Genomic DNA, 12,848 nt, shown 5'->3' with positions numbered 1-12,848 from the left:
AGCTATGCCGCAGTGCATATGCCTGGCACATGCTATAGCACATCAGACAGGTGGTGGAACCTAATCAAACGGCAGTGCTTACCAAAAGTCACACACTATTTAGCACTTTCCCTCTTTCCCTCCCTCTCTCTGTCCGCTTTGTCTCTCCCTCTTTCTTTTTCTGCTTCCTGGCAGCCTCCTGGCAGACTGTCATCTACCCCCGACTTCCCTCTGTGCATCCATGTCCATGGAAGGTTGAGCGATGGGCACCAAGCACTTGTCTGGTGTTTGGTACCCAGTGCTACAAGCTGTTGTAAACCATTGTATCCTCACTTGGTCCTCAGAGCATGTGTGTATCCTAGTGTGTGCAGGGGAAGAGAGGACTATAATTAATGACAGAGTCAGTGACAGCATGGCAGACTCCAGATTTACACCCTCACGCTCACACACATGCAAGCAAGCTCAAGCACTCGCACTCACAAAGGAAACAAGCCAGCATGCACAAACACAGGCTGGGACATGAATGACCAGATGCTTTGCGATACATTATTCACATCTGGAGATTCGCTGTTGCCGACCAGCTCTATTAAAACTGCACCAAGTGGATTTTATATAAAAGAGATTTTAATTTTTGAATTCATTGATTTTTCCTCCGGAGGAGAAATGTCAGTGAGCCAAATTCCCCCAATTTGCATCTCAATTTTATGGAGCTGTGAATGTACACAAGCAAATAAAGCGAGTAAAACTTTAACGAGAGGGAATAAATTAGCAATATAATGCTTGTTCGCAATGCTGCAGTGGCTTCTCCACTTTACCTCTCCCAAGATGTGAAAAACCCTGTAAAGCGAAGCTGCTGGAGTGGTGCTCAGAGCTGCTGGCATGCTTTTGTAATAAGGGATCAGCAGAGAATAGGGGATCATGAATACAAAAGCATGAATGGGATATGCATGGTGTGAATATGCATCAAACACATCTGCGCTTATGCTCTTCGCCGGCACTGCACGGTATGTAACGTTGCGGCAGGTTTCTTCTCCATGGCTTCCCTGTCTCTTTTGACTTTTATTCCCACAAGGTGCCACACTTTAAGTGGGTCACTTCATATGAAAAGTTTTCTGGCCTCTAAAAGCCCTACCAAAATATTCTGTGGGGTCTGTCCTTAATCACTCGGAATGCATTAGAGGTTGAGAACAAACGAGGAATGACAGCGAGTAAACAAGCAATATGCATCAGTAAAGCAATAAGCGCCCAACCATCCTCACCCTATCCTTATCTCTCTGTGTGTCTGGAGCCCTCCTCGGAGTTTAGGGGTGGGTGCTAATGAGGGTGCGGGCGTTCAAACCGAAGGGAGCAAAAAAAAAAAAAATTGGGCTCTGCAGAGGGCTTGGGAGCAGATGAAGGAGATGAGACAGAAAAGAGAAATGGGGTTGCGTGGACACAGCTGATATGGCGCTGGTTGTTTTTCATTCTGGTTCGTCTAAAAACATTAATTCTGGGTTTTATCTCTCTGATGTGCTCAAACAACCAGCTTTCAAAAGCGGGGTGCGACTGTAGCTGAAAGAAGGAGTCGGCCTTTAGTCTGAATCGCACAATTTCGACATCAAAGCTGTCGTTGGGGTCGGGTCTTGGAGGACAGGACCCTTTTTATACTCCTACAACACTGGCTGACTTAAACAGCACTGGAGGTTTAACACAATGGCAGCACTGGTGTCAGGATTTACAGTTACAAGAGTCTACAGCAAGTCCTTCAGGACAAACAGAGCCCAGAGGACAGGCTACCAGCTTCCTCTTAACTTTCCTTAAGTTTCTGTGGCTGACACGGCTCACAATGATTGGCCGACAGAGTCTAAACGAGCACGGTGAATGGCTGGTTCTTGAATATCCTCTTTTTCATTGGGAGATGTGCATCAGAGGTGCCACAAACACAAGAAACAATCATGCTGATGTGCTGGAAAACACCTTTTAGTGTTAATTTCCCTGTTGTCAGCCGTCCTGGATACAGATTTTTTTTTTTGTCTCCAATGCTAGATGGACTTCTATGACTCCCTTTAGGCAAAGGACTGCCTGAAAAAGCAGTTGCTGAATAAAATCGACTGAAATAAGCCTCTGATGAGCCACAGTTTTGCCTCTGTTGTGGACAATGTACATACTTGAACACACACATACACACAAAACACTAATTATATATCTTCCAGACAATTTCCACAACTTTGTGGTACCAAACAGGACCAAAAGCCTTGAATCAGGAGAAACTGAGTACACCTAACTGATGTTTTAACATCCAAAATGGTGTGAATGCCGAGACCATTTGGATCATCAGCTTAGAGTGCCTTTACTCAATCTCTCCTGATTACTGACAGACTATGGCGTCACTCGCTCATCTCAGAGCTAACTGACTGTTGTTTGTAACACTTCCTCTCTATAAAAGAAACAATGCAAGTATTCTACCGCAGGTTATCTGAATGCAACCTGGTAGACATACTTGGGCTCCATGATCCCTAGCAATATATAGATTATGGTGTATGGTTCAGTTGTTTCTTTGTTTTCCGTCAGTTAGTTTTTTGTACTGTGTTTTTTCAAGGATTACGCTCCTGTCAAAAACAAAACAACAGAAAAAAAAAAGTTAATTTGACCAACGGAAAGTTAAAAGTGCTTCCAGATGTTCGACTCATGGCTGCGCACCCTTCAACCCCCGCGCCTTGCTCACCTTCCTTTACCACCAGAGGATGTCATATGTTTGAAGCTTGTGATCTTTTGAGTTCCATTGTATGGTATACATGCACTCATGTATTTAATGTTAAAAGATATTGCATTGTATCCAAGTGCTTTGCCAACACATTAGCTGAAAGACGAAAAGGAAGATTCAGTGATTTCTTGTACAGCTTTTGCATCTGCAAAAAATGAAAACAAAAAAAAAAGTCATGCGTTGTTTCATGATAATTTGTAATAGGCAGCAATAGGCTGCCTTGGATTGCTATGTACTACTTGTGTATATATGTATGCTGTACCACTTGTCTGCTGTGAAATTTGTTGACTACTCAGCTTATATAAGGGCTTTTTATAGATATAAAAGCAGACTGGGCAATCTGACGTCACTCTCTGTAACTCGAGACAAATTTCTCTAGAGGTTTTTTTTTTAGGGAGGAAGGGATGTGAACAGAATTTTCATGCATACAAAATGCTATATAAATAAAGTTTTGACTGACTAACTGGCTGAAATGTCTATAGGCACTCATACGACGTTGGCCCATGTGTCCTGTTTGAATAAATCTTTCGAGAAATATAACATTCATTTGTTAATCGTACATGTGTGTTCTGGCTGTTTCTGTTCAGGAGGAGTAATATTTTAAGAAATGCAAACAAATACAACTTTCTGTGAAAGTCTAAATCAGTGGTTCTCAACCATGGGTCTGTGGACCCCAGGGGTGCTTGAGAGAGTTCCAGGGGGTCTCCGGAAAAAAGGGAAATGTCAATATTTAATTCACTCTACAAGTTCGCCCAATGTGAGTAAGAGTCATAAGAGTGAGTATTCTGATCATACGTTTCACTTCCATCACAGTGATCTCCTCAACTGTAGCTGACATCTATAGAATTCAGGTCTTAATTGTATCCAACCACCAACCATCCCTTCAGATTGAGGTCCCTTTTAACCAATGGAGATCTGTGATCTAATTTTGGGGTCCTTGACATGAAAAAGGTTGAGAACCACTGGTCTAAATTACTGTAAGCCTCTTTCCAAGTGCACAGTAACTCGAATCCTTTGGAGCCATTCTGTATTGGTTTTCCATTGGTAATACTATTTTTTTGGTACCAAGGTTCCAAGCGAGCTGAGCCAATACTAGAAGGTAGAGTTCAGAGGGGAATTGCCACATGCGTGATACAGAAACCACCATATTTAAATAGCCCCGCTACGACTACAACTGTAAGAACACAAAACTATGTCATCGTCTATTGGCAGAGTGCAGATATTCTTGTTTGGTTGCTGATGACAGGATCCAGGGAAAGCTGGATGAAGTAACGTGTGCTTTGTTGCATTGAAGATGTCACAGCAGCATTACTATGACAGGCTGCTAAGAATCCCTCCTATACTGAGGGGATACTAAAATGAAATAGAGAAAAGCACCCAGTACCAAAAGTGAGTCAAGTTGAGCCAAACCGAACCATGCAGTAGCATCTAGGCAAAATATCTGAGCCGTATAATTAAAAGAATAGTTGAACATTTTGGGTTATATGCTTGCTTGCTTTCTTGCTGAGAATTATGGTGTGTTTACACCAAACGCATAGAGAAGTAGACGTGTCACTGGTACCTGGCAACACGAGTCCTGCAAAGTGAATCCTGCAACACGAACACAACTGATGCTAAACCTTGAGTTGCAATTTTTTAAACTCATGATAAATTTGCATGACACTGTGTTACAAAAGCCTATTAGCATTGAGATTCTTCTACATAACATAGCCATATTAAAGCTGAACTCCATTCAGAAAACAAGCATTTGAAAAGTTGTCTGCTTGTCATCTTGTCAAAAGACCTGACAAAGCATGAATTCAGACTCATGCCATATCGCCATCATGTTATTTTTGCATACTTTTGATCAATGTATTGCAATTAAATCCCAACAAAATATGTTAATTTTGGGTTCATACCTTTAATAACAGCAGTCATCCAGACGTTTTCAAACTCAAGGTCAAAATTTGCTTCATGTATTCTTCTTGACTGTAAGATGATCAATGCAGAGTAAATTGCGAGCTTTACAGGTGTTGCTAGGTGGATTTTGTTACCTCTGATAGAGCCAGAAGAGCTGTTTCCCCGTTTCCAGTCTTTATGCTAAGCTAAGCTAACTGCTAGCTGCAGCTGACACATTTTCAGGACATCAACAACTAAGTGTGATAGCACAAAATATTTTAAAGCATCAGTTTTTGGCATCATATCTTAGACTCATTTTTTTCCACACACAGGATGAAAATCAGGATGAAATCCAATTCTCTGAAAATCAGAGACACCAACGGCAGCCTGAGTAGACCACCTTGCTGACATTTCAGGTAAAACCACAGTCGAAAAAGCACCAAGGGAAATAAAAAAAATATAAATAACTGAAAGAAGTGGGTTCAACAACAGGGTAAATTACGACACTTCACAAAATAACTCCTAAAAGCACTGACAGTCATAGACTGATATATAACAAGCTCAGCCTTCTCCAAGAATGAATGAAGGTTTTCCCCTATAATCCTCCTAATTAAATGGTCGTGACAACAACATTCATGGCAGCACGGAAACTGCCGCCTCCTACAAGCCGCAGCCCAAAAGATCTGCTTCAAGCTTTCATTTGACCCAGTTAGGGAGTTCCCAAGCTTGACGACGCACACAATATGCTTTCAGGTTTACTGGTAAGTAACACGCAACAAAACAGAAAAGACAGAAAGTCACAACATCTGACAAAAACATGGACAAAATATACCAACAGGTGAGGAACTGAGAAAGGAAACAGCAATTTTATTATCCTCTGACCTCACCTGCATTCAGCTGGATCATAGGACGATAACATTTCTCTCTTTCCTCCTCTTATGTCTTTGTCACACACACAGCCTAAAGTCTGGATCTCCCAAAGAGGCGTGATGCCACTTAATTAGTTCTGACATCATCTGGGATATGACTGGACATGTTTCCTGTGGGTTACGAGCGAGCTGGCAGCGTGTGTTTTTCGAGCCCTTAAGTGTGTGATGTCATCCGACAGCATTTAAAAAAAGACATTTGCGTTGCCTTGTTTCTTGCAGTCTGTCAAAAGACCAATCCCTTCTGCACACACATGAAAGAAGTAAAGCCCAATGCATTGAGATACACATTTCATTAATACTGCCCGTCGTATTTAATTGACCTACTGTAACTAATTATTTCTTATTTAGTGCAGCAACCTTCCTCCCAAATGGATCGATCGACTAATCCAGTTATGAATGTCTGTGCAGTCGTCGGACTCAATTTATTTTCAACCTGCAGCTTACATTAAACGTCTTTCAAATGAATTAGCTAATTGGCTTTGACATTGATAATGTGATTGCCCATTTATCCCACAATAAAGACACAGTGCTAATTAGACCTTTCATTGTTTCTGACCTAGAGAAATGTTACAGTGTGAGAACAGGAGAGAGACAAAGAGAACGAGACGAATCTAGATGTCTGCCAGAAGTGAATACCTCTACATATCCAAACAAAAACAAAAAAAAAAGCATTTGAATTTCACTCTGATGCTTTGTCAGGATTACTCCGCTATAAAGACCATGCATCATACTCTGAAGACCATGCCCCATCGGTGCCACAATTCGCAACCATGGGCTCAAACTATAACAATAACAGTGTTGCCAACTTAGCAACTTTGTCGTCTAACAAGCGACAAATCTAGTGACTTTTTCTGGTGTTACTGGAGACTTTTGGAGACTCGTCTTAACTCTTCTTAACGAGCCGCGGGGGCTGACGGAGGTTCGTTAAGAAGAGTAGGAACGAAGCGGCACAGTCCTCCCTCAGGAGTCTCTCTCAGCTGCAGTCACCAGAGGGGATGTTAACCCCTCAGCGTCCACTCTGCATATCGTGCATCGTGAAGTCACCGCTGGCCGGGTTAAATTCAGAGTGTCTCTTTTGGGTCACTTTTGCCGCTCCCGAGGCTAGATAAAGGAGGAGTGTTGGAATTGTGACAGAAGACAGTGTACTTGTAGTTCTAAACATATTTAGAGTGTTTTTTACTCTATTTTTGTCTTTCTCACAACATTATTCCTCTCTCCTACGGCGTCCATTATAAGTACATGCATATGGTAAATTATGCAAATTAGGTGATGACGTCAGCAACTTCTAGCGACTTTAAGGACAGCCAATAGCTACTTTCCTTACTGAAGAGTTGGCAACACTGTAACAAAATGCCCATTTCTAGCTAAAAGTATTAGATTGAAACAGATAACATGACTATTTTAGCACTCTATGTCTATTAGAAAGGACAAGTTGGCTGTTGGCAAGCTAATGTTAGCCATGTGTTAATAAGCTAATGTTAGCTATCTGTTAATTAGCTGATGTTAGTTATTTGTTAGCTATTTGTTAAAATGTACTGCATACACAAGTTAACGTTAAAATACTGATTTCCAGGATCACACTGTTTCCCCCCATTGTAACTGCTGATGTCTCGCATCTGTATCCACTTTTTTTCGCCTGTCTCCATTACAATCAAGATAGTGGCAAAGATATCAAAAACATGGATTAATTAATCTCATATTGTGCTTTACTTTAGTGGATCATAACATATCAGGTATGGTAATGTTAATAATTTTAATAAAGTGTTTAGCCCCGACATAGGCAAAAATGTGGGCTTCAGTAGACTCGGGAAGGCTTGCTCTTAGACTAGCCAATTACTGGAAATGCAGTTACATAACTGTAACTGTAGTCAGGGACATTGTACAAAATTCCAAACTCTGTACACAGGCATTCTCTATGGCCCTTTTCGTGCATTGACAGCTATTCAGTCTAGTGTCTTTATATATTTAGCACCTTAACACAGGATTTCCAAAGGGGAAGTAGCAGCCACGGTTTTGCCCTGTCCTCTGTCTGGCGTCAATCCCCACCGGGCGCATAATGACAGCATGCGAGCCAGCCGCATACACACGATATCACGAGAACACGAGATAATCCTGAACGTACGGGAGACCGCGAGATCCTGTGATAAACTGTGTGTATAAAGTAAACAACAACAACAACAAACAGCTTACTTTGCTTCTCCGATGTGGAAGATCTGTTGATCTGACCATCTATCCTTTTAAAAAGAATGTGTTATGTCATATGTATGCTGTTCCACTTCAACAATCCGACTCTTGTCGTCCGTGTCTCCGACCCTCTGATACTCTTTGATTGATTGACTGCTGATCTGGTGCCCCCGGTCAAGACGTAATGTTGATGTGAAGTTGTTTTAGGCTACATGAATGCGTATTATGTTTTATTTTGAAAGGGGGCGAAAGTGTATTACGCTGGTGCAATCTGCTCTGTTGAGCTTGACGCGGTTTAGCAACGGCTTGCATCAAAAATAGAAGTGCTAGGGATTGAAGACGCTGCTGAGACGTTACGCGGCGCGCCCGGTGGGGATGGTCTCTGTAAGTGCTGTTGCATAAATGTACATAAGCTGAGCATAATTTGTGAATTCATAATTTAATGTAATAAATAGATTCATAATTAGGCTACATTCATAAAGTGGTTAAAATGTAATTCATAAGTTAAGATACAAGAATCTGCTGTCTTATAAATAAGCCATAAGTGAATTATTTTGAAGTTTACATTTTATTTTGTATTGTGGTGGAACTAAGTTTCCTGTTCCTGTTTGTGTTGTGAAGTAAATGTGCACGCATGAACTAACTCACATTGCTAATAAGCTGAATGGAAAGCTAACATGTGGAGCTGATAGTTAAATGCACTTTGAAAGACTGTGACGACTTTAAGAAACTCTTTTTCATGACAAGCAGCCAACAAGGTATTTGTGCAAGTTTAATGCCTCTCACATTGTTGTCGTTGAGTTTATTTGTATATGAAATGATGTAATTTAATTTCTTTAATTTGCACTTGATTTCAAAGCAGTTCTTACATTGTGAGAAGCGACGAGTGAATAAGAAAGATTCAGCCGTTACGTGGCTGGTGGAAATTAAGCTTTATTCTGCCCAGTCCGACGCCTGTGACTGAAGCAGTTGTTGATTTATCGCCCCGTCCAGCCAGTTAAGAGGAATGAGAAGTCAGCAGCCAATTAATATAGCACAGGCTGTGACTCCAAATGCCCTCACCAGCATAAGGTGGCAGTGCCCATATCGGGATATTTCTGCTTCAGTACAGTTGGGACACATTGTCAATTTTTTTTTTTTTTTTTTTTTTAAAGATTATTTTTTTTGGCATTTTTATTGCTTTATTAGATAGAGACAGATAGAAAGAAAGGGGGAGACAGAGGGAAAGACATGCAGCAAAGGGACCTCAGGCCGGATTCAAACCCAGGTCCGCTGCAACAAGGCCACGGCCATGTGGTAAGCGCTCTACCAGTGTGAGCCACCGGGACGCCCCACATTGTCTATTTTTATATACAGTCACTTATACATGACACACACAACCAAACACATGATCCCCTCAAGGTATACGTCTGGCGGACATAATAAAAGGAAGCATTACAACATCCAATGAGTAGGAGAAAGCGATTTGACCTCAAACAATATTGTGTTGTCTTTATAGTGTACACACAAACATTAGAATAGCTAATGCTGTCCTTTATGCACATGGCTGAAAGAAATAGAGCAAAATAAGCATATCTAATGTGCAAAAATGTGTAAAAGACAGGAGTAACAGATGTTCACACATGAACACACATTGCAGCAGAACAATGTAGAAAACATTGTCATGTTTATTGTACATGCACACAAGCAATGCCAACTCCTACACAAGTACAAACAGCCCAGCCGAGAGGCAGAACAGGATGTGTGTTACTGGAGGCACATGTAGCCTTATAGAGACACAGAACGGAGAGGCACTTTTTAAACATGGCACTCTTCATAATGACATTGCTTTCACTCCCAGAGGCTTGGAAGACGAATCCACAGCTTTTCTGCATATTTTAATCTCTATTAAAATGCATTTTGAAGTGCTCTTAAAATCACAAAAAGCTGCAGAATAAACCTCTAGTGTAGCCTCCACACAAACACTAAACTTGGGAAAGCCTTGCCTCATACCAATGTCCATGCAAGTATTTCAACACATTGTAATAGTTGTTCACATTTATATTTATTTATTATTGCAAGAAAATACCAGGATAATAATAATACACATGACAGAAACTCAATGGATATATATCCCATATTTAAGTAAAATGGCTTGATTAGTTTAGATAAACAGGAAACGGCTGTCCAAGGATGTGAAGACTGTCTATCTGTGTGTGTGTGTGTGTGTGTGTGTGTGTGTGTGTGTGTGTGTGTGTCTGAGAGAGAGCGGGCAGGGCAGTGGGCATCATCTCCAGCTGTCATAAATGTCACAGTTCATTTGTGTGTCTCAAGGGTTTGGACCAAATCCATCACAGCGAGCAAAAAGCCAAATGCCACAAACCATGTCCACAATAATTCTCCCTCTCTCTCCCTCTGCCTCTCGATCTCCCCTGCCCATGGCGGGCATCCTGGGGCTCAGTACCAGTGTATAAATGTTGTTATTCAGGTCAGAGGACACTGAAATATTGCATTACCGTTACTTATTCAGCCGTCTTTGCTAATACCAGTGCAGGAGCTCTGCATTCTAGTGGTAAAACAAAACCTTTCAGTGACCCTTGAGAAAGCAAAAAACATTGTTATCTAGGAATTTATTATACTAAACTTCTAGGTCCTGCATCCAATTAATAGGCCTTTTTCTTTGCAGATATTTTAAATTCTCACAGTAGATAAAGCACAGATGTTACTAATAACATTAAAGATGGCTCTGTTCCATTCAGCTGTAAAGTATGCAAAGACAATGTGACCTTGAGTACTTACACCTGTGCTTTTCCCACTGCAACTTGTCAAAATGTCTTCCATGAAAAAAACAAGAAGAAGGCGATGTGAATATTTATACGTTTTGCAAAGATTATCTTGTGAATGTGATGAAATAATGAGGAATAGTTAATTTTGTTGTGATTAATAAAGGCCGTCTTATCAAACATTACTACTAGCAACCACAAAGGCAAAGATAGCAACACTGTAACAAATTGCTGTAAGAAAACAGACAAATTGTGACAGTAACATACTTGTTTTCCATTAAAAAGGTATTATACTGTAGAAAACAATGCATTCTGGGCAATAGTTGTAGGTAGTTTGCTGTTTCCCATAAAATACTGTAATATACCATAAATAGCATAGCATTCTGGGAGTTATGGTAGAATCAACAGCGGTGAGGCTGAGAAAATACGGAAAGCTACTGTATTTCTAGAGGAGACATTCAGCCAACTCTGGTCTTTCCTGTCTTGGAACATCCATTTTAATCCTGCATTTCTTGAGCAAATCACAGGGTAAGTTGAACTATGTTTTATTTGTTAGATGATTTTTTGCAGTATCAGTATTTTACTGTCAAATCAAGGACATACAGGATTGTACTGTAATTCAGTATGTGGTTATATCAAAGTAACATACTGTAAAGTAAATAACAGTAAGGGAACTGTAAAATTAACAGTTGAATGCTGGCAACCCTGCTGCCAGTATTTTACTGTTAATTTACAAGACAATTGTTTACAGTGAAGGTTATTACAATAAATTTATCAGCTTGATGGATGGCCTTTAAAGTCCCCCTCCAGGCATGTTTTAACTATACTCTATACTAAACTTTGATAAGGGGCTTGAAGCACATCTATTGTTTCTGGGTCTTTCTGAATTCTGGTTCTGGCCTCCCACCAACCCTCCAACGCTTCTCGTGCGAGGTGCAGTGTGAGCCGGCGACAAAGCTAGCAATCTGCAGACTGTAGTAGTTTCATGTCTGGTTCATTTTTTTGTTTGAGGAAACATCACAGATATTCAGACATAGAGCCTACAGATTGATATAAGAAGTCTGTTGTGCACCAAAATTGGCAAGTAGCATATGGTGCTGATGTATTGGCTCATAGATTGTAGAGAAGTGGCATCTTCCAAAGCTGATTTCCTTAAACCTGCATTCTTTCTAATGGCCAGCAGGGGATGACTCCACTGGTTGGAAAAAAGAGATTGTATAAAAGAGAAAATATCCCTACTTCTCACTTAATGTATTACCTCATAATCCATCCATCCATCCATTTTCTTCCGCTTATCCGGGGCCGGGTCGCGGGGGCAGCAGGCTAAGCAGGGCATTCCAGACGTCCCTCTCCCCAGCCACAACATCCAGCTCCTCCTGGGGGACCCCGAGGCGTTCCCAGGCCAGGAGAGAGATATAATCCCTCCACCGTGTTCTGGGTCTTCCCCGGGGCCTCCTACCAGTTGGACGTGCCCGGAACACCTCTAACGGGAGGCGCCCGGGAGGCATCCTTACCAGATGCCCAAACCACCTCAGCTGACTCCTTTCGACGCGAAGGAGCAGCGACTCTACTCCGAGCTCCCTCCGGATGTCTGAGCTCCTCACCCTATCTCTAAGGCTGAGCCCAGCCACCCTACGGAGGAAGCTCATTTCAGCCGCTTGTATCCGCGATCTTGCTCTTTCGGTCACTACCCAAAGTTCGTGACCATAGGTGAGGGTTGGAACGTAGATGGACTGGGTGGGGAGAGAGGTACTGCCTCAAGCGAAGGAGTTCAAGTATTACCTCATAATACCTAATAATAATAATAATAATAATAATTGCCTAATGGGTATATGGTGTGAAACATTAGTTTCAAGTCTTGAGACTGTTCATCTTGTAAATCATGGTGGCAGCATTAGACACAGAGATGCAAGGCAGTTGGACAGACTGGTCTAAAGAGCTGGTTCTGTGGTTGGAGCCAGGTTGGACACACTGGAGGAGGTGGTGGAGACAGGCACTGTCAAGATGTTTGAGGCCATCCTGAAATACCCGGATCATCAGCTACACAGAACCTTTATGGACCAAAAAAACAGCAGTGGACGGCTCCTCTCTCTCCGTTGCAGGACGGAGAGATACAAAAGATCCTTCTCTCCTACAGCCACCAGGCTGTCTCATTCTAACAGAGTAAAATAGACGACAAAGTACGGTATGCTTTGAGAAGGTTTGTGTTTGACAGAATGCCACCACGGCCTCCCAGGTGTTTTTATCTTCAAACTTTGACCATTTTACAGTTTGTGTGTTTGAATTACAAATGCACCTTGCTACGTGAACTCTCCAGTTCAAACCTGTCGTCCAAATACGATTACTTCTGATTCCAAGATGGCAATGGCCAAA

The sequence above is a fragment of the Centropristis striata genome, chromosome 13 (assembly GCF_030273125.1).
Source record: "Centropristis striata isolate RG_2023a ecotype Rhode Island chromosome 13, C.striata_1.0, whole genome shotgun sequence".
In the NCBI taxonomy this organism is placed as follows: Eukaryota; Metazoa; Chordata; class Actinopteri; order Perciformes; family Serranidae; genus Centropristis; species Centropristis striata.
Note: the sequence above shows the minus strand (reverse complement) of the source record.